Source organism: Odocoileus virginianus, unplaced genomic scaffold, assembly GCF_023699985.2.
Source record: "Odocoileus virginianus isolate 20LAN1187 ecotype Illinois unplaced genomic scaffold, Ovbor_1.2 Unplaced_Scaffold_1, whole genome shotgun sequence".
Lineage (NCBI taxonomy): Eukaryota > Metazoa > Chordata > Mammalia > Artiodactyla > Cervidae > Odocoileus > Odocoileus virginianus.
In genome coordinates, this window is record NW_027224263.1 from 5,630,511 (window position 1) to 5,654,926 (window position 24,416).

At 40.0% G+C, this 24,416-nt stretch overlaps 1 long non-coding RNA gene across 4 annotated transcripts in view; it reads left to right on the forward strand.

Annotated features, from left to right (window-relative positions):
• LOC110130650 (uncharacterized) overlaps positions 1-22,927 on the forward strand; it is a 453,938-nt gene extending 431,011 nt beyond the window's left edge. For 2 of the 4 annotated variants that reach the window (XR_011485897.1, XR_011485896.1), the window contains exons 4-5: positions 20,924-21,094; positions 21,670-22,925. This is a non-coding gene — a long non-coding RNA (uncharacterized lncRNA). Of the gene's footprint in view, positions 1-20,923; positions 21,095-21,669 lie in introns of all 4 variants that reach the window. The other 2 variants (XR_011485895.1, XR_011485898.1) reach the window with 2 other exon arrangements.
• The last annotated feature ends 1,489 nt before the right edge of the window (positions 22,928-24,416 follow it).

A 24,416-nucleotide genomic window follows, 5' to 3' on the forward strand; every position in this document is an offset into this window, starting at 1 on the left:
ACACCATAGTTTGAAAGCATCAATTCTTTGGCACTCAGCTTTCTTTATAGTCCAACTTGCACATTCATACATGACTATTGGAAAAACCATAGCCTTGACTAGATGGACCTTTGTTGGCAAAGTAATGTCTCTGCTTTTTAATATGCTGTTTAGGTTGGTCATAACTTTCCTTCCAAGGAGTAAGCGTCTTTTAATTTCATGGCTGCAATCACCATCTGCAGTGATTTTGGAGCCCCAAAAATAAAGTCAGCCACTGTTTCCACTGTTTCCCCATCTATTTGCCATGAAGTGATGGGACCAGATGCCATGATCTTAGTTTTCTGAATGTTGAGCTTTAAGCCAACTTTTTCACTCTCCTCTTTCACTTTCATCAAGAGGCTCTTTAGTTCTTCACTTTCTGCCATAAAGGTGGTGTCATCTGCATATCTGAGGTTATTGATATTTCTCCTGGCAATCTTGATTCCAGCTTGTGCTTCTTCCAGCCCAGCGTTTCTCATGATGTACTCTCCATATAAGTTAAATAAGCAGGGTGACAATATATGGCCTTGATGTACTCCTTTCCCAATTTGGAACCAGTCTGTTGATCCGTGTCCAGTTCTAAGTGCTGCTTCCTGACCTGCATACAGGTTTCTCAAAAAGCAGGTCAGGTGGTCTAGTATTCCCATCTCTTTCAGAATTTTCCACAGTTTATTCTGATCCACACTGTCAAAGCCTTTAGCATAGTCAATAAAGCAGAAATAGATGTTTTCCTGGAACTCTCTTGTTGTTTTGATGATCCAGCGGATACTGGCAATTTGATCTCTGGTTCCTCTGCCTTTTCTAAAACCAGCTTGAACATCTGGAAGTTCCCGGTTCTCATATTGTTGAAGCCTGGCTTGGAGTATTTTGAGTGTTACTTTACTAGCGTGTGAGATGAGTGCAATTGTGCAGTAGTTCAAGCATTCTTTGGCATTGCCTTTCTTTGGGATTGAAATGAAAACTGACCTTTTCCAGTCCTGTGGCCACTGCTGAGTTTTCCAAATTTGCTGGCATATTGAGTGCAGCACTTTCACAGCATTATCTTTTAGGATTTGAAATAGCTCAGCTGGAATTCCATCACCTCCACTAGCTTTGTTTGTAGTGATGCTTCCTAAGGCCCACTTGACTTCACATTCCAGGATGTCTGGCTCTAGGTGAGTGATCACACCATCATGATTATCTGGGTCATGAAGATCTTTTTTGTACAGTTCTTCTGTGTATTCTTGCTACCTCTTCTTAATATTTTCTGCTTCTGTTAAGTCCATACCATTTCTGTCCATTGTGCCCATATTTGCATGAAATGTTCCCTTGGTATCTCTAATCATCTTAAAGAGATCTCTAGTCTTTCCCATTCTATTATTTTCCTCTACTTCTTTGCACTGATCACTGAGGAAGGCTTTCTTATCTCTCCTTGCTATTCTTTGGAACTCTGCACTCAAATGGGTATATCTTTCTTTTTCTCCTTCTCTTTTTTGCTTCTCTTCTTTTCACAGCTATTTGTAAGGCCTCCTCAGACAGTTGTTTTGCTTGTTTGCATTTCTTTTTCTTAGGGATGGCTTTGATCCCTGTTTCCTGTACAATGTCACAAACCTCCATCCATAGTTCATCAGGCACTCTGTCTATCAGATCCAGTCCCTTAAATCTATTTCTCACTTCTACTGTATAATCATAAGTTGTCATGACCAGCAGCAGGGTTTCTGAAAGTGCGATACGGTGGGAGAATGAGAAATGAGACACAAGAATTCAGAGAAAAGCGAGGATCAGGGGACCAACACCGCTCCAAGGTGAAGGTGCCGAAACTGAATCCAAGCCAGCTTTATTATACTTTCAGCCGTGAATGAAAGAATATGCGGGGAGTTAAACTATAACTCATGTGGCCTTCAGGGCCAAAGAACAAAATGATCATTAACCATTGAGTAATTAGGAAACAGTAATCAATAACAAATCAGTAACTAAGACTAATATTCTTATCTATAGATTTTCCACCAGATATGTAAAACATGTGACTCTGAGATGCCAGTTGAGAAACAGTCTGGGGTCGGTTTTCCGACCCCAGGATCATATCTTGTTTTCAAGATTATGAACTGTTCCCTCTGGACTTGTTCCAAGAGCCTTATAGCATCCAGTTTATCAATAATTATAATTTCTTTTGTGGCCCTTGCTGGGGCCTGCTTTTCTTTTATTCTTCCTGTCTCCTACAATAAGGGATTTATCTGAATGGTTATCTGAATAGGTCATATCTGAATGGTCTAGTGGTTTTCCCCACTTTCTTCAATTTAAGTCTGAATTTGGCAATAAGGAGTTCATGATTTAAGCCACAGTCAGTTCCCAGTCTTGTTTTTGCTGACTGTATAGAGCTTCTCCATCTTTGGCTGCAAAGAATATAATCAATCTGATTTCAGTGTTGGCCATCTGGTCATGTCCATGTGTAGAGTATTCTCTTGTGTTGTTGGAAGAGGGTTTTAACTATGAGCAGTATGCTCTCTTGGCAAAACTGTATTAGGCTTTGCCCTGCTTCATTCTGTACTCCAAGGCCAAATTTGCCTGTTACTCCAGGTGTTTCTTGACTTCCTACTTTTAACTTTGAGTAGTTGTGCACTAAGTTGTTGGTATTACTTCCTGGTATTAGCTTTGATTCTGCAGTCTATTTGAACCTGCTTATTGCCCACTGATTTAGTACATATATTACATTGCACTGGTTCTCTTATACCTCTACCTCAGTGATAAGCCAACTGTGATTGCCTTCCACCCACCCCATTTACTTTAACAGGAAAAATCCTATAGAATTTCATTTTTCCCTATGGGTAAAAGACTCGTAACTTTGGGCATAAAATCTGGTTTGGTGTGCATCTTAAGAAAGGGAATTAATAATTGGCTTATGCCAGACACTGTGCTCAGTACTGCGATAATGAACTCATTTAATTTCACATTACTAAAAAATAGGATATCCATTTTTGGGATTTAATGCTTGCTACATTATGGGGCAGGTGTTATTATTCAATTTAAAGATGATGGCATGGAAGTTCAGATTGGTTATCTTATCCACCCTGAATTCACACACAGCTAGTAATTTGTAGGGTTAGGATCTTGTAGCAGTATCTTGCTAATGGCAGAGCTGATCTCTGATACAGGAGAAAGACTCTCTTTTAGTCACAAACTTCATGACCAGCCTAACTGATCTGATTATACCTCCCAAAGCCACTCAGTAGAGAAAGGCCATTCTAGTAACTGGTATTCATATAGTGACTGGTTGAAATGGATGTTCTGGACAAAAGTCTATAGAAGAAGCACAGGCAAATCAATGCCTTTCAGGACTTTGAGATTTCATTTGTGTTTCTAACAGTTGTAGAAAATTCCTTGAGAAATCTGGACATACACTGCGTCTGTTTTATGTGATGGAATAGGGTCTTGCTTGTTGAGTCAGGATTCTAAAAAAAGTTTCAGCTATCACAACACATCTGTATTTCTACAGATTTTCATTCAAAGCTATAGAGTCTTTTTGAATAATATTTCAATGATGTTTATAGTGTTTTTACAATGCCAAGAGACAACAAGCACTTTGAAGTTTTCTGATAGTTGTTACCTTCCATTGTTCTAGGAATATCAAAATTAAAACAAGAGTTTGATTACTTCTGACAGTAGTCATTTGGCCATTTAATTTTCAGTTCTGCCCCCACTATATCAACCTTAGGGAACTTTGAGTTAAACAGTCTCTCTCTAAGGAGTATTTGCGGGAAGATAACCATGTTCTCTTTTTGAATAACCATGAGGTTAGCAGGAACTGGAGAAATTCTATGGACAGAGAATCCTGGCAGCACAGTCCTTGGGGTTGCAAAGAGTCAGGTACTAATGAATACACACAGTGGCAAGAACTATCAAACATCACGTTCCCTTAGTAACTCATGATAAGTCTATCATGTATGTATCATTTATTAAATATGTTTTCAGTCTGGGTCTCTAATGCCTTATGGTGAGATGGATACCACTGGCTTACTATCTGTCATTTATGTCAGAATTCTGCTTACTTCCATTAAATTCATCTAGGTATAATATAAAGGCATTCCCCTCCTCATTCAATTGTTACAGGATATAAAAGAGTCTGTCTTGATGCTGATCACATCACACATGATTTTAAAGGCTTCAAATAATCATAAGTCACTGAGTGCTTACTATGTGCCAAGTATAGGATTGGCGTAAACCTTACAGTAGCCAATACTATATAAATTTGTCAGCAAATTTGGAAAACTCAGCAGTGGCCACAGGACTGGAAAAGGTCAGTTTTCATTCCAATCCCTAAGAAAGGAAATGCTAAAGAATGCTCAAACTACCGCACAATTGCACTCATCTCACATGCTAGTAAAGTAATGCTCAAAATTCTCCAAGCCAGGCTTCAGCAATACATAAACCAGGAAATTCCAGATGTTCAAGCTGGTTTTAGAAAAGGCAGAGGAACCAGAGATCAAATTGTCAACATCCGCTGGATCATTGAAAAAGCAAGAGAGTTCCAGAAAAACATCTATTTCTGTTTTATTGACTATGCCAAAGCCTTTGACTGTGTGGATCACAATAAACTGTGGAAAATTCTGAAAGAGATGAGAATACCAGACCACCTGACCTGCCTCTTGAGAAGTCTGTATGCAGGTCAGGAAGCAACAGTTAGAACTGGACAGGGAATAACAGACTGGTTCCAAATAGGAAAAGGAGTACGTCAAGGCCATATATTGTCACACTGCTTATTTAACTTATATGCAGAGTACATCATGAGAAACGCTGGGCTGGAAGAAGCACAAGCTGGAATCAAGATTGCCAGGAGAAATATCAATAACCTCAGATATGCAGATAACACCACCTTCATGGCAGAAAGTGAAGAAGAACTAAAGAGCCTCTTGATGAAAGTGAAAGAGGAGAGTGAAAAAGTTGGCTTAAAGCTCAACATTCAGAAAACTAAGATCATGGTATCTGATCCCATCACTTCATGGAAGAAATAGATGGGGAAACAGTGGAAACAGTGGCTGACTTTATTTTTGGGGCTCCAAAATCACTGCAGATGGTGATTGCAGTCATGAAATTAAAAGACGCTTACTTCTTAGATGGAACGTTATGACCAACCTAAACAGCATATTAAAGAGCAGAGATAATATTTTTCCAACAAAGGTCTGTCTAGTCAAAGCTATGGTTTTTCCAGTAGTCGTGTATGGATGTGAGAGTTGGACTATAAAGAAAGCTGAGCACTGAAGAATTGATGCTTTCGAACTGTGGTGTTGGAGAAGACTCTTGAGAGTCCCTTGGACTGCAAGGAGATCCAACCAGTCCATCCTAAAGGAGATCAGTCCTGGGTGTTCATTGGAAGGACTGATGTTGAATTTGAAACTCCAATACTTTGGCCACCTGATGCAAAGAGTTGACTCATTTGAAAAGACCTTGATGCTGGAAAGATTGAGGGCAGGAGGAGAAGGGGACAACAGAGGATGAGATGGTTGGATGGCATCACTGACTCAATGGACATGAGTTTGGGTAGGCTCTGGGAGTTGGTGATGGACAGGGAGCCTGGCGTGCTGCAGTTCATGGGGTCACAAAGAGTCAGACATGACTGAGCAACTGAACTGAACTGAACTGTGCCAATACTATCAGTATTCGCATTTACAAGTGAAAACAAGTAAATTCATAAGGAGTAAGTAATTTGTCCTAAGACTGAAGCACAGGTCTATCTAATAGAAAAGGACATCTACTTGACCACAATGCTACCTGTCCCTCCCACACTGACGTCCCAGGCTGAAAAGTAAGTCTTTATGCAGGCCTGTAATCTCTTCAGCACACCTTTTATAAACCTTTATAAACCTACCCCCATACTGTCTTCAGTGAAAAATAACTATTCCTCACTTACCCAGAATTCCTTGTGAGGACACAAAATCAATCTGAACAAGCATTTTCTTTTTTGTTACTAAAGCTGTTGAAAATATCATCCAGTAAATTTTTGGCCTTTTGTAGTTTTATCCATATCTTTTTATTTTCATTTTATTTTTTTATTTTATTTTTTCCCATTTATTTTTATTAGTTGGAGGCTAATTACTTTACAATATTTTAGTGGTTTTTGTCATACATTGACATGAATCAGCCATGGATTTACATGTATTCCCCATCCCGATGCCCCCTCCCGCCTCCCTCTCTACCCGATTCCGCTGGGTCTTCCCAGTGCACCAGGCCCAAGCACTTGTCTCATGCATCCACCCTGGGCTGGTGATCTGTTTCACCCTAGATAATATACATGTTTTGATGCTGTTCTCTCAAACATCCCACCTTCACCTTCTCCCACAGAGTCCAAAATTCTGTTCTGTACATCTGTGTCTATTTTTCTGTTTTGCATATAGGGTTATTGTTACCATGTTTCTAAATTCCATATATATGCATTAGTATACTGTATTGATCTTTATCTTTCTGGCTTACTTCACTCTGTATAATGGGCTCCAGTTTCATCCATCTCATATTAGAACTGATTCAAATGAATTCTTTTTAATGGCTGAGTAATATTCCACGGTGTATACATACCATACCACAGCTTCCTTATCCATTCGTCTGCTGATGGGCATCTAGGCTGCTTCCATGTCCTGGCTATTATAAACAGTGCTGCGATGAACATTGGGGTGCACGTGTCTCTTTCAGATCTGGTTTCCTCAGTATGTATGCCAAGGAGTGGAATTTCTGGGTCATAAGGCAGTTCTATTTCCAGTTTTTTAAGGCATCTCCACACTGTTCTCCGTAGTGGCTGTACTAGTTTGCATTCCCACCAACAGTGTAGGAGGGTTCCCTTTTCTCCACACCCTCTCCAGCATTTATTGCTTGTAGACTTTTGGATAGCAGCCATCCTGACTGGCATGTAATGGTACCTCATTGTGGTTTTGATTTGCATTTCTCTGATAATGAGTGATGTTGAGCATCTTTTCATGTGTTTGTTAGCCATCTGTATGTCTTCTTTGGGGAAATGTCTGTTTAGTTCTTTGGCCCATTTTTTGATTGGGTCATTTATTTTTCAGGAATTGAGCTGCAGGAGTTGCTTGTGTATTTTTGAGATTTCCTTTGTCTGTTGCTTCATTTGCTATTATTTTCTCCCAACCTGAGGGCTGTCTTTTCACCTTGCTTATAGTTTCCTTTGTTGTGCAAAAGCTTTTAAGTTTCATTAGGCCCCATTTGTTTATTTTTGCTTTTATTTCCAATATTCTGGGAGGTGGGTCATAGATGATCCTGCTGTGATTTATGTCAGAGAGGGTTTTGCCTATGTTCTCCTCTAGGAGTTTTATAGTTTCTGGTCTTACATTTAGATCTTTAATCCATTTTGAGTTTATTTTTGTGTATGGTGTTAGAAAGTGTTCTAGTTTCAAGCAAATCAATCAGTGTAATACACCACATTAACAAATTGAAAGATAAAAACCATATGATTATCTCAATAGATGCAGAAAAAGCCTTTGACAAAATTCAACATCCTTTTATGATTAAAACTCTCCAGAAAGCAGGAATAGAAGGAACATACCTCAACATATAAAAGCTATATATGACAAACCCACAGCAAGCATTACCCTCAATGGTGAAAAATTGAAAGCATTTCCCCTGAAATCAGGAACAAGACAAGGGTGCCCACTCTCACCACTACTATTCAACATAGTTTTGGAAGTTTTGGCCACAGCAATCAGAGCAGAAAAAGAAGTAAAAGGAATCCAGATAGGAAAAGAAGAAGTGAAACTCTCACTGTTTGCAGATGACATGATCCTCTACATAGAAAACCCTAAAGACTCTACCAGAAAATTACTAGAGCTAATCAACGAATATAGTAAAGTTTCAGGATATAAAATTAACACACAGAAATCCCTTGCATTCCCATACACTAACAATGAAAAAACAGAAAGAGAAATTAAGGAAACAATAACATTCACCATTGCAACAAAAAGAATAAAATATTTAGGAATATATCTACCTAAAAAAAACAAAAGACCCATACATAGAAAACTATAGACACTGATGAAAGAAATCAAAGAAGACACAAACAGATGGAGAAATATACCATGTTTCATGGATTGGAAGAATCAATATTGTCAAAATGACTATACTACCCAAAGTTTTATCCATATCTTGAGGAAAGAGTCAGAGTAAACCCTTTCCTGAAGTTTTCTATTCTCTTTCCTGAGATGTAATTGATGACACAAATCCCACTACCCTAAAAATAGAGTTGGAACTTTTTAATAAAGGGGTATGCTTAACACTGGACTTCCCATGTAGCACTAGCAGTAAAGAGTATGCACAGCGCTGAAGCTCATCTTCTCCCTTTCATACATTTTTGTTATTTTTTTTCCTTCGTTGACTTTAATTATAATACTACCAGGTATCAAGACTAACCACTTAGTACATGCCAGGCATTGTGTTTTAGGTCCATTATCTCTTTTAATTCTTATAACCATGGTCTTAGACATCTGCTATTATTATCCTTATTATGCATATGAGGAAATTGAGGCTTAGAATGGTGAAGGAAATTATGCAAGAACTAGTAAGTAAAATGTGAAAAAACAAAGTGTAAGTGAAAGTCGCTCAGTTGTGTCCAAGTTTTTGCAACCCCACGGACCATACATTCCATAGAATTCTCCAGGAGTGGGTAGCCTTTCCCTTCTCCAGGGGATCTTCCCAACCCAAGGATCGAACCCAGGTCTCCCCACAGTGCAGGCGGATTCTTTACCAGCTGAGCCACCAGGGAAACCCAAGAATACTGGAGTGGATAGCCTATCCCTTCTCCAGCAGATCTTCCTGCACCAAGTATTGAACCAGGGTCTCCTGCTTTGTAGGTGGATCCTTCACCAACTGAGTTACCAGGGAAGCCCAGTAAGCAAAAGCAAGACTCAAATCTAGATACTTCTAACAGAAGATTCCAGGCTCCTACACAGTACATTACTATCGATCTACAACCAGAGTCAACCAATAGGCAGCTGTGGGCCAAACCCAGCCTACTCCCTGTTTTCAAAAGTAAAATTTTATTGGAACTCAGTCATACCCATCATTTACATGTTGTCTGTGGGTGCTTTCATGCTGGGACTTGCAGGCCCACAAAGCTAAAGACATTAACTATCTGTTCTTTTTCAGAAAAAGCTTTGACCCCTGATCTAAACATCAGTTCAGTTCAGTTCAGCCACTCAGTCGTGTCCGACTCTTTGTGACCCCATGAATCGCAGCACGCCAGGCCTCCCTGTCCATCACCAACTCCCAGAGTTTACTCAAACTCATGTCCATCAAGTCAGTGATGCCATCCAGCCATCTCATCTTCTGTCATCCCCTTCTCTTCCTGCCCCCAATCCCTCCCAGCATCAGGGTCTTTTCCAATGAGTCAACTCTTCGCATGAGGTGGCCAAAGTACTGAAGTTTCAGCTTCAGCATCAGTCCTTCCAAAGAACACCCAGGACTGATCTCCTTTAGGCTGGACTGGTTGGATCTACATACAATGGAATATTATTCACCCTTAAAAGAAAAGGAAATACTGCCATTTGTAATGTCATGGATGAACCTGGAGGGCATTATGCTAAGTGATATAAATCAGACACAGAAGGACAAACACTACATGATATCATTTATATGAAGACTCTAAAATAATCAAATATACTGAAGCAGGGAGTAGAATGGTGGTTGCCAGCAGTTATGTACATTACATTCTTGTTGCTTATTTATTTTATACATAGTACATAGATATACCCCTATCTTACCCCTCCCTCTTTCCCTCTCCCCACTGAGAACCACTAGATTGTTCTCTATGAGTCTGTTTCTGTTTTGTTATATTCATTTGTTTTATTTTTTAGATTCTACATATAAGTGATAATATATAGTGTTTATATTTGACTTCTTTCACTAAGCATAATACCATGCAGGTCCATCCATGTAGTTACAAATGGCAAAATATTTCATTCTGTTTTATGGCTGACTAATATTCCATTATAGATTATGCCACATCTTTATCCATTCATCTGTTGATAGACACTTAGGTTGCTTCCATATCTTGACTATTGTAAATAGTGCTACTATGAACATTGGGGTGCATGTAAGTAATCATATCTTTGAATCACTACATCCACTTATGCTTGAAGGTGTTTAGCCTTGAAGCTAATTATATTCTTTTACAAAAGCACAAACAGTTCTGATACAATGATTTTCCCCACAAAAACTATACTATTTTAGCTCAATTTCTTATATCAGTTTGAGGAGTTAATACCTATTAACAGCAAAAAAAAAAAATTATATTGCTGTGGTGGTATTGGGCAAAGAACAGACTTATGTACTCTGACCCAAGTTTAACCTTCTAATACAGAGAATCCCAGCATTTCTGCTCCCCCCACCCCCCAAAAAACTTTGTAGAGTGTTCTGGATTCATGAGTTTTGTTTGGCTTACTGGGAAGATACAGACTAATCCTGCATAAAAGCATCAACTTCCAAAAGGAGTACAAATTTCTGCCCCGAAGTCCTGCCATTACTTAAACAAATGTGAGATGGCCGCTTAAGATTCTGGGGACAGGTTGTGGCATAGGACTTCTTTTCCCATTATCAACACCTGCACTATGCCAAGTACAAAGCAACACAGCAAAGTATAGTGGATTAAGAGTGAGGAACTCTGACAGAGTTCAAATGCTATACTCTACCTCCCACTAACTAGATGAACATTCTCAGCTTCCTTAACTACTCTGTGCCTCAATTCCCTACTTTGTATAGGATTATGAGGGTTTCCATGGTCTTTCAGACAGTAAAGAATCTGCCTGCAATGCAGAAGACCCAGGTTCAATCCCTGGGTCAGGAAGATTTCCCTGGAGAAGGGAACGGCAACCCACTCCAGTATTGTTGCCTGGAGAATTCCATGGACAGAGGAGCCTGGTGGGCTAGAGTCAATGCGATCGCAGAGAGTCAGGCATGACTGAGCAACAAACACACATAGGATTATGAAGTGTAAATTAATATTTTTTAAAAAAACTTAAAATAGTACCTGGTACACAATAGCCACTAATAGAAGTGTTTGTGGAAAAAAAATGAATAAATAGCATACAAGTACTACAACCATTTGAGATAGCTGTAGAGGATCTGTCAAAAAAAAAAAAAAACCATGGGCCCCCCAAAAATATAATATATGATGGAAAAACAACATAAATATCTCTGGATGAGAAAGGACCTTTAAATCTGATACATAAGATAGGTCATTCTATCCTATCCAGTCACAGTCCTATATCAGGAATTCTTCTTTTATCCATCATGACAATTGCAGATGTAGTCTTGGTTGAAAGCTATATGTGGATAGAAGTCAATAGTGAACTCACCATATAGTCTTTACCTTCTTCCACTAAGGAAGACTTTATGCTTCTCTCCCTTTACCTAATCCCCAAGTGACAGAATTTCAGACTTTTGTTTCATTTTACTAACCTAGGAAAGACTTAGGATCAAAGATTCTCAAATTTCTTCTGTCTCCCACATTCCCTAAACACCCTCTGTGTGTTCAGGCATGTCTGACTCTTTGCAACCCCATGGACTATAAGCCACCAGGATCTTCTGTCCATGGGATTCTCCATGCAAGAATGTTGAACTGGGTTGCCATTTCCTCCTCCAGGGGATCTTCCAGACCCAGGGATAGAGCCAAGGTCTCCTGTTTCTCTTGCACTGCAGGGGGATTTTTAACCACTGAGCCACCGCAGAAGCCCCTGGGGAGTCAGATGAGACTGTATTGAAGAGGTTGAACTTAAACTGAACATGGGAAGAAGAGGGCTTTTAGGTGAAGGGAGAGAGAGATTAAAAGCTGGAGTGGGCATGACTACATGGTCTTAAGTGGAGGTAGGGGCTTGGTTTCCATACATGTAGAATGCAAATAATCATACCTACTTTGTAAGACCACTGTGAAGATTATATGGTCTAGGAGAGAGGTAACAAATACATGTTCAGCATAGTACAGTTATTGCTTCAGAGCCCATAGCAGACATTAACAGTCCTTCACAACATTCTACCAGAGAGGCAAGGCACAGACTCAGAATTCTCTTACACACAGCTCCAGACAGTCAGTACTAATCAGAGTATGTAGATGGTATAAATTAAATACTCAAGAAATCATAAGTGTTATCACCCCCCCCAGAGACCCACAAAATGTTGGGTACAACTAAAAGAATGCAGAACTTGTCCTTCCTAATCTTACCAAATACAAGTGAAACTCTGCATTTACAGTGTGTCAGAGGCCTGCCATGTCTTTAGCACTTGAAGGTCTGACAAGAGACTGAGACCCAATCCTGCTACAAAGGTTATCTGCCATATGTTGTAACATCTCTTATGAGCTATAAGTAGCAGCACACTTGATCTTTAGGAGTTGCAAACCCTCCAGAACATGGCTACTTTCCCTAATGTCTTCATTTACCTCCCATAGGAATGTGGGAATCCCTCAGGGCCTGAATCAAATTGGCAAGTATAACCAAGAAGCAATAGAGTTTGTCTTCGCAATTTCTTCTTGACTCCATGTAATGCTCTGCATTCAACCCTAGTGATATGATGTCTGCCTAATGGCAGATCACCTTGCCATCCATCCATCATCCAGATCCTTGCCTTAGTGAAAAAAAAAAAAACTCTCCCAGTGTTTCGAGGCCTCCTTCTGTGTTGGACTGATAGAAAAGAGCAGTGTGGAAACGGGTCATGTATTGTGGGGCCCATGTTATTGGACATGTATTGCAAAGACAATGTTATTCTGGATGGTGACTGAGCAGAATCATTTAGACATGTGATGTGGCTGCCACCAAAGAGTAGGCAAAGGAGACAAGGTAGGTGATGGAGGAGACTGGGAAACATGACATTAAGAGGAATGTTAAACAGGTCCATTGAGCAGGAAAGCTGCTAAGGCTCCTTAATACTGCTGTGCACATTAGGAAGGAAAACTGGGAAGCTGAAAGGGAATATTAGAGAGAGTGTTCATGATGTGTTGAACTTTATAAGCAACTAGGCCATGGGTCCAACTGAGCCAGAGGAATGTTAAAGCTTAAAGGAAGCTGTGAGGTCTGATCTGAGTCATAGCATGGGCAAATTTATCTCAGCTGGACTGTTCTATATCTGATATGAAGATATCAGGATGGTTTTTCTACCTTATTCACTTACAGAGCAGAGTAAAATAGTGCATAACTCCAAGTAGGAACTACCGAGTCCTGATAGCAGGGTTAACTCAACTCCTATCCTCTCTCTTGCCTGAGTCAGCTACATGTCCCAAGCCTGAGCCAGGTCTGTTCTAGCCCACTGTTTAGAAGTGACCATGCAGCCTCAAACAGACACTAGGAAGGAAGAAATCCACATCTCACACATTTCAGGGGCCACTTTTGGAGTCAAATACATTCTACATTCAAAAATCAAAAGAGTGCCGAAGCTGAAAGGGTCTTTTCAGAATTCTCAGCCTAGAGATTTTTGGAAAGTGCTGATGGGGAAACTTCCACATCAACATTATCTATGGAATCTGATTGGAATGCAAATTATCTGGTCTCATCCTAGATCCATTAAATCACACTGCCTAGAGTTGAGACCCAAATATCTGAATGTTAAAATTCCCAGGGATTCTGATGTATCCTGAAATTTGAGAAACTCTGATAAATATAGGAGTTTTCTGTGGGCAGTTCAGTTTAGTTCAGGCTCTCAGAAGTGTCCAACTCTTTGCAACCCCATGGACTCAAATTCACGTCCATCAAGTTGGTGATGCTCTATAGCCATCTCATCTTCTGCCATGCATGTCTCCTCCTGCCTTCAATCTTTCCCAGCATCAGGGTCTTTTCCAATGAGTCACTTCTTCCCATCAGGTGGCCAAAGTATTGGAGTTTCAGCTCAGAATCAGTCCTTCCTATGAATATTCAGGATTGATTTCAAACATTTGGCCACCTGATGCAAAGAACTGACTCATTGGAAAAGACTTGATGTTGGGAAGATTGAAGGCCGGAGGAGAAGGGGACGATAGAGGATGAGATGGTTGGATGGCATCACTGACTCAATGGACATGAGCTTGAGTAAACTCCAGGAGTTGGTGATGGAGAGGAGAGCCTGGCATGCTGCAGCCTATGGGGTCGCAAAGAGTTGTACACGACTGAGTGACTTAACTAAACTGATTTCCTTTAGGATTGACTGGTTTGATCTCCTTGCAGTCCAAGGGATTCTCAAGTCTTCTCCAACACCACAGTTCAAAAGCATAAATTCTTTGGTGCTCAGATTTCTTTATGTTACAACTCTCATATCCATACATGACTAAGGAAAAACCATAGATTGAATAGATGGACCTTTGTTGGCAAAGTAATGTCTCTGCTTTTTAACATGCTGTCTAGGTTTATCATAGCTTTTCTTCCAAGGAGCAAGCATCTTTTAATTTCATGGCTACAGTCACCATCTGCAGTGATTTTGGAGAACATAAAAATAAAGTTTTTCACTGTTTCCATTCTCTCTCCATCTGTTTGCCATGAAGTAATGGGACCAGATGCCATGATCTTAGTTTTTTGAATATTGAGTTTTAAGCCAGCTTTTTCACTCTCCTCTTTCACTTTCATCAAGAGGCTCTTTAGTTCCTCTTTGCTTTCTGCCATAAGGGTGGTGTCATCTGCATATCTGAGGTTATTGATATTTCTCTTGGCAATCTTGATTCCAGCTTGTGCTTCATCCAGCCTGGCATTTCACATGATATACTCTGCATATAAGTTAAATAAGCAGGGTGACAATATACAGCCTTGCAGTACCCATTTCCCAATTTGGAATCAGTCTGTTATTCAATGTCCAGTTCTAACTGTTGTTTCTTGACCTACATAAAGATTTCTCAGGAGGCAGGTAAGGTGGTCTGGTATTATCATCTCTTGAAGAATTTTCCACAATTTGTTGTGATCCACACAGTCAAAGGCTTTGGTGTAGTCAGTAAAGCAGAAGTAGATTTTTTTTGGAACTCTGTTGCTTTTCTATGATCCAACAGATGTTGGCAATTTGATCTCTGGTTCCTCTGCCTTTTCTAAATCCAACTTGAATATCTGGAAGTTCTTGGTTCATGTACTATTGAAGCCTCGCTTAGAGAATTTTGAGCATTACTTTACCAGCATGTGAGATGAATGCAAATGTGTGGTAGTTTGAACAATCTTTGGTGTTGTGTTTCTTTGGGATTGGAATGAAAACTGACCTTTTCCAGTCCTTTGGCCAATGCTGAGTTTTCCAAATTTGCTGGCAGATTGAATGCAGCACTTTCACAGCATCATCTTGTAGGACTTGAAATAGTTCCGCTAGAATTCCTTCACCTCCACTAGCGTTGTTCATAGTGTTGCTTCCTAAGGCCCACTTGACTTCAAATTCCAGGATGTCTGGCTTTAGGTGAGTGGTCACTCCATTGCTGTTGTCTGGTCATTATGAGCTTTATTGTATAGTTCTTCTGTGTATTCTTGCCACCTCTTCTTAGTATCTTCTGCTTCTGTTAGGTTCATACTGTCTGCTTTTTTTTTGTGTACATGTTTGCATGAAATGTTCCCTTTGTATCTATTTTTCTTGAAGAGACCTCTAGTCTCTCCCATTCTATTTTTTTCCTTTATTTCTTTGCATTGATCACTAAGGAAGGCTTTCTTAGCTATGCTTGCTATTCTTTGGAACTCTGCATTCAGATGGGTGTATCTTTCCTTTCTCCTTTGTCTTTTGCTTCTCTTCTTTTCTCAGCTATTTGTAAGGCCTCCTCAGACAACCATTTTGCCTTTTTGCATTTCTTCTTTTGGTGGATGTCCTGATCACCACCTTCCATGAAATGACATGAACCTCTATCCATAGTTCTTCAGCCACTCTGTCAGATCTAATCCCTTGAATCTATTTGTCACTTCTACTCTATAACTGTAAGGAATTTGATTAGGTCCTATTTGAATGGTCAAGTGGTTTTCCCTACTTTTTTCAATTTAAGTCTGAATTTTGCAATAAGCAGTTACCCAATATTCCCAAGGTAAAATCTGAAGACCTCTTATCACAGAATAATTTGGGAATATACAAACATAAACATGGAAAAGGTCAGTTTTCATTCCAATCCCAAAGAAAGGCAATGCCAAAGAATGCTCAAACTACCACACAATTGCACTCATCTCACACACTAGTAAAGTAATGCTCAAAATTCTCCAAGCCAGGCTTCAACAGTATGTGAACCATGAACTTCCAGATGTTCAAGCTGGTTTTAGAAAAGGCAGAGGAACCAGAGATCAAATTGCCAACATCCATTGGATCATTGAAAAATCAAGAGAGTTCCAGAAAAACATCTATTTCTGCTTTTTGATTATTCCAAAGCCTTTGACTGTGTGGATCACCACAAACTATGGAAAATTCTTAAAGATATGGGAATAGTAGACCACCTGACCTGCTTTTTAAGAAATTTGTATGCAGGTCAGGAAGTAACAGTTAGAACTGAAGATGGAAAAACAGACTGGTTCCTAATAGGAAAAGGAGTACGTCAAGGCTGTATATTGTCACCCTGCTTATTTAACTTATATGCAGAGTACATCATGAGAAACACTGGGCTGGATGAAGCACAAGTTAGAATCAAGATTGCCAGGAGAAATATCAATAAGCCTCAGATATGCAAATGACACCACCCTTATGACAGAAAGTGAAGAAGAACTAAAAAGCCTCTTGATGAAAGTGAAAGAGGAGAGTGAAAAAGTTGGCTTAAAGCTCAACATTCAGGAAACTAAGATCATGGCATCTGGTCCCATCACGTCATGGCACAGATGGAGAAAGAGTGGAAACAGTGGCAGATTATTTTTATGGTCTCCAAAATCACTGCAGATCATGACTGCAGCCATGAAATTCAAAGATGCTTACTCTTTGGAAGAAAAGTTATGACCAACCTAGGTAGCATATTAAAAAGCAGATACAATATATATGGAATTTAGAAAGATGATAGTGATAACCCTATATGTGAGACAGCAAAAGAGACACAGACGTACAGAATGGTCTTTTGGAATCTGTGGGAGAAGGTGAGGGTGGGATGATTTGAGAGAATAGCACTGAAACATGTATATTACCATACATGAAACAGATCGCCAGTCCAAGTTCGATGCATGAGACAGGGTACTCAGGGCTGGTGCACTGGGATGACCCAGAGGGATGGGATGGGGAAGGAGGTGGGAGGGGAGTTCAGGATGAGGAACACATGTACACCCATGGCTGATTCATGTCAATGTATGGCAAAAACCACTACAATATTGTAAAGTAATTAGCCTCCAATTAAAATAAATAAATTAAAAAAAATAAAAAGCCGAGACATTTCTTTGCAAATAAAGGTCTGTCTAGTCAAGGCTATGGTTTTTCCAGTAGTCATGTATGGATTTGAGAGTTGAACTATAAAGAAAGCTGAGCACCGAAGAATTGATGCTTTTGAACTGTGGTGTTGGAGAAGACTCTTGAGAGTCCCTTGGACTGCAAGGAGATCCAACCAGTCCATCCTAAAGGAAATCAATCCTGAATGTTCATTGGAAGGACTGATGTTGAAGCTGAAACTCCAGTACTTTGGCCACCTGATGCGAAGAACTGACTCATTTGAAAAGATCCTGATGCTGGGAAAGATTGAAGGTGGGAGGAGAGGGGACAACAGAGGGTGAAATGGTTGGATGGCATCACTGACTCAATGGACATGAGTTTGAGTAAACTCTGGGAGTTGGTGATGGACAGGGAGGCCTGGCATGATGCAGTCCATGGGGTCACAAAGAAATGGACAGAACTGAGCAACTTAACTGAACAGAAACCTAAAAATACAGATTCCTAGGCCTCTTGATAGCCCTTCTGAATCATGATATCTTATCTTGATAAACCTTGAGAAACCTGTCCTTTCATTATACAGATTCAGAAACTGACCCAAAGAGACGAAATAACTTGCCCAAGTTTGTCAGTATAGATGGTGGCAGAGCTGGGGTCACAGCCAAGTCTTCAGATAAGTCCAAACAGTATGCCCCTGTGGTTACCTTATAAGGGTTATTTGTGTATCAGTTTAGCTCCTATGGGCTTCCCTGGTAGCCCAGATGGTAAAGCATCTGCCTAGAAGGCAGGAGACCCAGGTTTGATCCTGGGTCAGGAAGATCTCCTGGAGAAGGGAATGGTTACCCACTCTAGTATTCTTGCCTGGAGAATTCCATGGACAGAGGAGTCTAGCAGGCTACAGACCATGACACTGCAAAAAGTTGGACACAACTGAATGAATAAAACATTCACATTTAGTTCCTATACTGGCACCCCTTAGAATATCTGGAGACCAAGAGTAAGAGTGCAACCCTAGTTCAAAGCATCTCCTCCAATGGGTTATGTAGAACAGCTTGAAAATATAGCAGGGTAAGTTCTCAAATATTTCTTAAAAGCAGCAGGGGAACTGCCATATGACCCAGCAATCCCACTGCTGGGCATACACACCGAGGAAACCAGATCTGAAAGAGACACGTGCACCCCAATATTCATCACAGCACTGTTTATAATAGCACAGGACATGGAAGCAACCTAGATGCCCATCAGCAGATGAATGGATAAGGAAGCTGTGGTACATATACACCATGGAATATTACTCAGCCATTAAAAAGAATTCACTTGAATCAGTTCTAATGAGATGGATGAAACTGGAGCCCATTATACAGAGTGAAGTAAGCCAGAAAGATAAAGACGATTACAGTATACTAACACATATATATGGAATTTAGAAACATGGTAACAATATCCCTATATGCAAAACATAAAAAGAGACACAGATGTATAGAACAGACCTTTGGACTCTGTGGGAGAAGATGAGGGTGGGTTGTTTCAAGAGAACAGCATCGAAACATGTATATTATCTAGGGTGAAACAGATCACCAGCCCAGGTTGGATGCTTGAGACAAGTGCTCAGGGCTGGTGCACTGGGAAAACCCAGAGGGATTGGGTAGAGAGGGAGGTGGGAGTGGGGGATCGGGATGGGAAATACATATAAATCCATGGCTGATTCATGTCAATGTATGACAAAACCCACTACAATATTGTAAAGTAATCAGCCTCCAACTAATAAAAATAAATGAAAAAAAAGTTGCTATAGACTGGGATCAAGAAGATTCTTATACACATTAAATTTGAGAGAAAAAGTGGAATGCCTTGTTGTTAAATAGCTGATATGTGAAAGGATTTGTATAACGAGATAGAGAATTTGGTCAGGGAAGTTGAAAATGTAAAGGAGAACCGAATGGAAAGTAGCAATAAAAAATATAATAACAGAAATAATCCCAATGAGTAAGTTTAATAGCAGATTAGACACAGTTGAAGAGAGAAATAATAAGGCAGAAGATAACTCAGAAGAAAATAAATGAAGGACACAAACACAGTGGGCAGAAATTACAGAAAACCCCATAAAAGATATACAGAATATTTTTAAAATATATAACTGGAGCTCCAAGAGATAGTTTTTCTCTTGATGCATCACAAAGGTGGCACCCCAGAGCAATGAAAAATGGACTCTCTTTTCAGTGAATAATCTTCAGTCAGCTGGATATTTATACAGAACAAAAATGAACTTTAACTTGTACTCTACACCATATTCACATAGCAACTCCAAGCATTTTATAAAGCTAAGTTTAAAAATAAGAAAGGTTTTAGAAGATAACTTAGAAAAAAAATTTTCATAATCTTGAGGTAGGCAAAGACTTCTTAAAGAAAATACAGAAGAACCGAATCAACTGTTAAAGGAAAGGCTGATTAAATGAGTTATACTAAAATTTTAAAACTCTGCTCATCAAAAAACATCTTTAAGGAAATGAAAACCCTACAGTGGAAGAAGATATCTTCATTTCATATAACTCATAAGGGAATTGTATCTAGAATTGATAAGGTTTACACAAGAGTCAGACATGTCTTAGGAACTAAGCAACAACAACCGAGTTCAAAAAGAAAGAGACACAAATCAATCAACAGAATATTAGACATGAGGCTTGAATAGACATTCCAAAAAATAGCCAATAACATGAAAAAAGTCTTAACTTCACTAATAATCAGATAAATGTAAAGGAAAACCACAATGAGCTACCACTGTACCCTCACCAGAATAAAATTGCACACACACACACAAAATGGAATGCCTTGATAAAAGTCAATCATTAACCTTCGATAATTAATTAACATCTTTTATTCGTTGATACCTAGCTGGGTAGGCAGTAATAAACTCATGGATGGCCCTGGAAAGTGAAAGATCTCTCAAAGGTAAATAAGAAAATAGGTAGGTGAGATATGGAAAAGAAGAAAGGATGTATGACAGTTTCTTCCTACTTCAGTATTATGCAATGAGGGAAGATCCTCACCATCGTCATTGTACACATACATTGGAACAAACTTGGAAGCAAATCACTCATTTTTTGTTGCTACTCAGAGCACCTATCTATTGTTTCATTAACAACACCATTGTTGTTTCATTAACAACAACAGTCATTGTTTCATCGTAACACCCCTTTTAGGTAGACAAAATAGTCATTCTTAATACATGAAAGAGAAAATTGAGTGGCAAACAAGTCTTCAATCAAATCATCCAACTGATGATTTGGGTAAGTTTCCAGCCCAAGTTTCTGCCAGGATTGTTTAACTAATTAATTCTTCCAATAATATCTTCCACAGGTCTAGAGACAAGGTGCCATCACATAAAACCTAGGGAATCAAATCTTGCATTCAGTGATACACATTTTTTGCCCACAAAGGGACAATTTAAATGCTACATGGCACAAGGAAAGGACAATAAAGGGAATTCAATATGTATCAGAAAAGTTCAACAAATATACAAATGATTGGGGTGTGTTTTGAGTGCCTCCTGGTTTCTTAACTCTTGTTATCAATGCAGGGAAGACTAAGCATTGTGAACTTTATACTTTAAGAATATTTTGTTCTTGTTGCCTAGGTTCTCAATCTCACCTCTTCACCTTGCCTGTGATGTCTTAATCATCTCCATGGCAACCATGTGACCTCAGAGACAGACTAGAAAGCCAGAAAAAATTAACAACCAGTACAGCAACCAGATCCCCTCAGAACTGCAGACTATGGTTGGAGCACTGAGGATCAAGTTCAACCAGTAAGTATTCCATTTCTGACTGAGTGTTCTCTAGAGCAGCACTTCTCAAACTGCAGTGAATACTCAAATCACCTAGAGAATCTTGTTAAAATGGAATACTCATCCAGTAGGTCTGGGATGGGGTCTTAGGGTCTATATTTCCAACAACCTCCCTAGAGATGCCAAAGCTACTGGTTCCCTGGGAGTTTATGGCATGACCAGGGCCAAGAACTGTCATTATGCCAAAGTAATGTAAGCACGACTTCATTTGGAGTCCCAGAGGAAGTGCTGTTTTGGACAGCAGTCCTGATGAACATGACATCTCTGATATTAGCTGGTTGTGTGTCCTTGGATAAATATTTTTACCTCTCTGAGTCTGTTTTTCTTCTCTGTGAAATTGTGAATGTAGTCTGGATGATTTCTAAGATCAGTTTGGGTTGTAAACTTGTTTGATTCTCTTATAAAGAAGGAAAATTTAGAACCAAAGGCTTAGTCTGAGGGCAAAATGCCCCTATATTATCAAAGGAACGATGAAAGTAATCTACTATATCTGTTTCCTTTATCTTCTTAATTCCAAATCTTCTGTGTTTCTTCAGGTAATTTATTTCTTCTAAATGGGGATAATATTGGCATTTTCCTAAAGAAGAGGCAACATTGAACAGTGGATAACAGTTTTGAGCATTTCTGAACTCTCAACATACCTTTGTGACCTAATAGCTAACAGCTTTGGCTACTTGCTCATGACGCTGTCCCTCTGATCACAGAGCAAAACCACTGTCTGCCACTGGTATCCAGTTCTGGTACTCAATTCTGCCTAGTCCCATTTTATTCCAGAAGATGCAATAGAGAGTTACTCAGAATCACCTCCTACCCTATTGCTGTTGAAGTAGTATGAGAACTTTCTTCTTGAGTTCCAGCAGTCATTTGGTGAGCCCACAGAAGAGAAAATGAACCCCCTGGTGAATACTAAGGTTGACAAAGAAGACAACGTTTCTCAGCAGGATGACACAACTTTTCAGCTCCTTCCTGAGAATCTAAGATATGATGAATCCAGTCAGAGTGATCATTTCCAAGAAGAACTAGCTGACTCCATTCAGGATGAAGTTAGTGACCCAGATCTGATGGGCAATCTCCCAAAACATGTCATGACTCAGTGTATTCAGTTCGGCAAGAAATGTAGTGACCAGCCAGATCTTCTACCAAGCTTCTCCAACCACACACAGCCAGCATCCAACGAAGACCCTACACAGCTGCAAGGAAGCGAGACACCTGTCATTCCAATCAAAAGAGCCCGCCTGCAAAAAGTTCAGCCATGCCTCCACTGCAGCCACAGTGGCCAGTTCACAACTGACTGCCTTGCCGAAAGTTCTCAAGCCCCAGCAAAGATAAGCAACCCAACTCATCAGTAAGAGGAACCCAGGCAAGTCACATTGTTAACATACTCTCTCACCTCCAGCCTTACTGTTTGATAGCCTGCATTAACGTTTACAATACAGGTGGGGAACTGATACCACTTTACAGACAGTCGGTAATTTCATGCTTCTGAGAATATCAACAACCAGATCTTTTTCATTTGCTGACCCATCACCAGACCTGATCCAACAATGATGAAAACAACTTCCATGCACTTTCTGCACCTGGGACTAACTTTCCAAGAATACTGAAAGCCTGAAGGAAAAAGTCTGCTCATTTGGACCCAATGGAAACCACCCTGGCAATGCATTGGAAAACTTCATCCTCACCAATGGGTAATAGACACCAGGGTTGAGTTTTGTGGCCCTAGTCTTTATGCCTACACTTGGTCCCAAGCCTCTCACCCTCACTCTCATGGGTCTGTATGCTAGTTCCCTGGTTTTTTTTTTTTAGGACTCTTGGCTGAAGTCCCAGTTGTATTTCCATATCCTACCAACATTTTCTACTAGAAGCTGAATCCTGATCCACCTGTTGACTAGGTTATACCTTAAAATAAACCAACTGTCATGGAAACACAGTTCTGCCACCATTTCATATGATAATTTATTTTATTACTATTTAAATGCTTCTGCTTGCCCAACCACCTGAAACTTTTGCTATTGACAGACTTGATGGTATTGACCTCCAAGTTCTCTGCTTGGAACTTTGGGTACACTTCTTTGAGAATTAGCCCTTCAGGTTGGTGCATGTTTTTAGCCAAGCCCTAGCTGCCTCCCTTTTGCTTCAAACCCACTTCAGGTTCAGCATGCCTTATGTCCAAGTCAAAATGCTCTAGGATGATGACCTCTCATAACTATTTAGTGAGAGTTGGAGAATGTGTTACATCATAATGACTATGTCTGAAGCATGTCCTTGCTTCCGGATATAGGGGACCTGGCTGACTAAATCTCACTGAAGACTGAGGATCAGGCGCTTCAGTAGTTTCTGACTCTAGAGGCCTCAGCATGATCTAGGACCTCTGCCCCTTGATGCTAAGCTCTACCCCTATAGATAACCTCTGGGGACCCCTTAACTAGTTGAGGATCTTAAAGATTAGTTAATGGCAGACAATTTTCTGAACCATCTCATGTTTAAGATCCTGGGGTATATACATCAATGGGCTTCCCTGTTGGCTCAGACAGTAAAGAATCTTCTTGCAATGTGGGAGATCTTGGTTCAATCCCTGGGTTGGGAAGTTCCCCTGGAGCGGGGCATGGCAATCCACTCCAGCATTCGTCCCTGGAGAATTTCCATAAATGGAGGAGCCTGGGGGCTACAGACCATGGGGTCACAAAGAGTTGGACACAACTAAGCATACAGCACACATACATCAACACCATCTGTCCATAAAACCCATGAAATGAGGGTGCGATTGTTTGTACTGTGTTTTTGGCATAGCTCCACTCTGTGTATGGATTCCTAATGCTACTGAACAAAAGCAGGGCTAGGCTGAAAAGGAAAAATCCCTGAAGATGTTAAGGTTATGCAGTGATAATTGGTGTATTCTGGTAATGATCTGCTCTTTGTTCCCTGATTCTTCATGCTAGAGTGTGTTCCCATAATGGATTCCTTGATGTAATACTAGTTAATCAGTATTTCCTAGCATCCAGCAAGGCCACTCAGAACTTGAAGCATCGCTGTAGCTTGTCCTAGAAAATTGTGGTTTAACAGTACCTAGACCCAACTAGGACCTTATTACCCTTAGCTTAAAGCACTAGCAAACAGATATTTTCACTTATCAGCGCCTCACTAACCACTGTGGCAATTCTTATTTGTATTTGCAAGGAGTCTGCTTTACCAATAGCTTGCTATATATCCACCTTACTGCATATGTTCTCACAACAAGGAGACCTGAATGCACACAGTTCCCCTGTGCTGAGAAATTCCCACA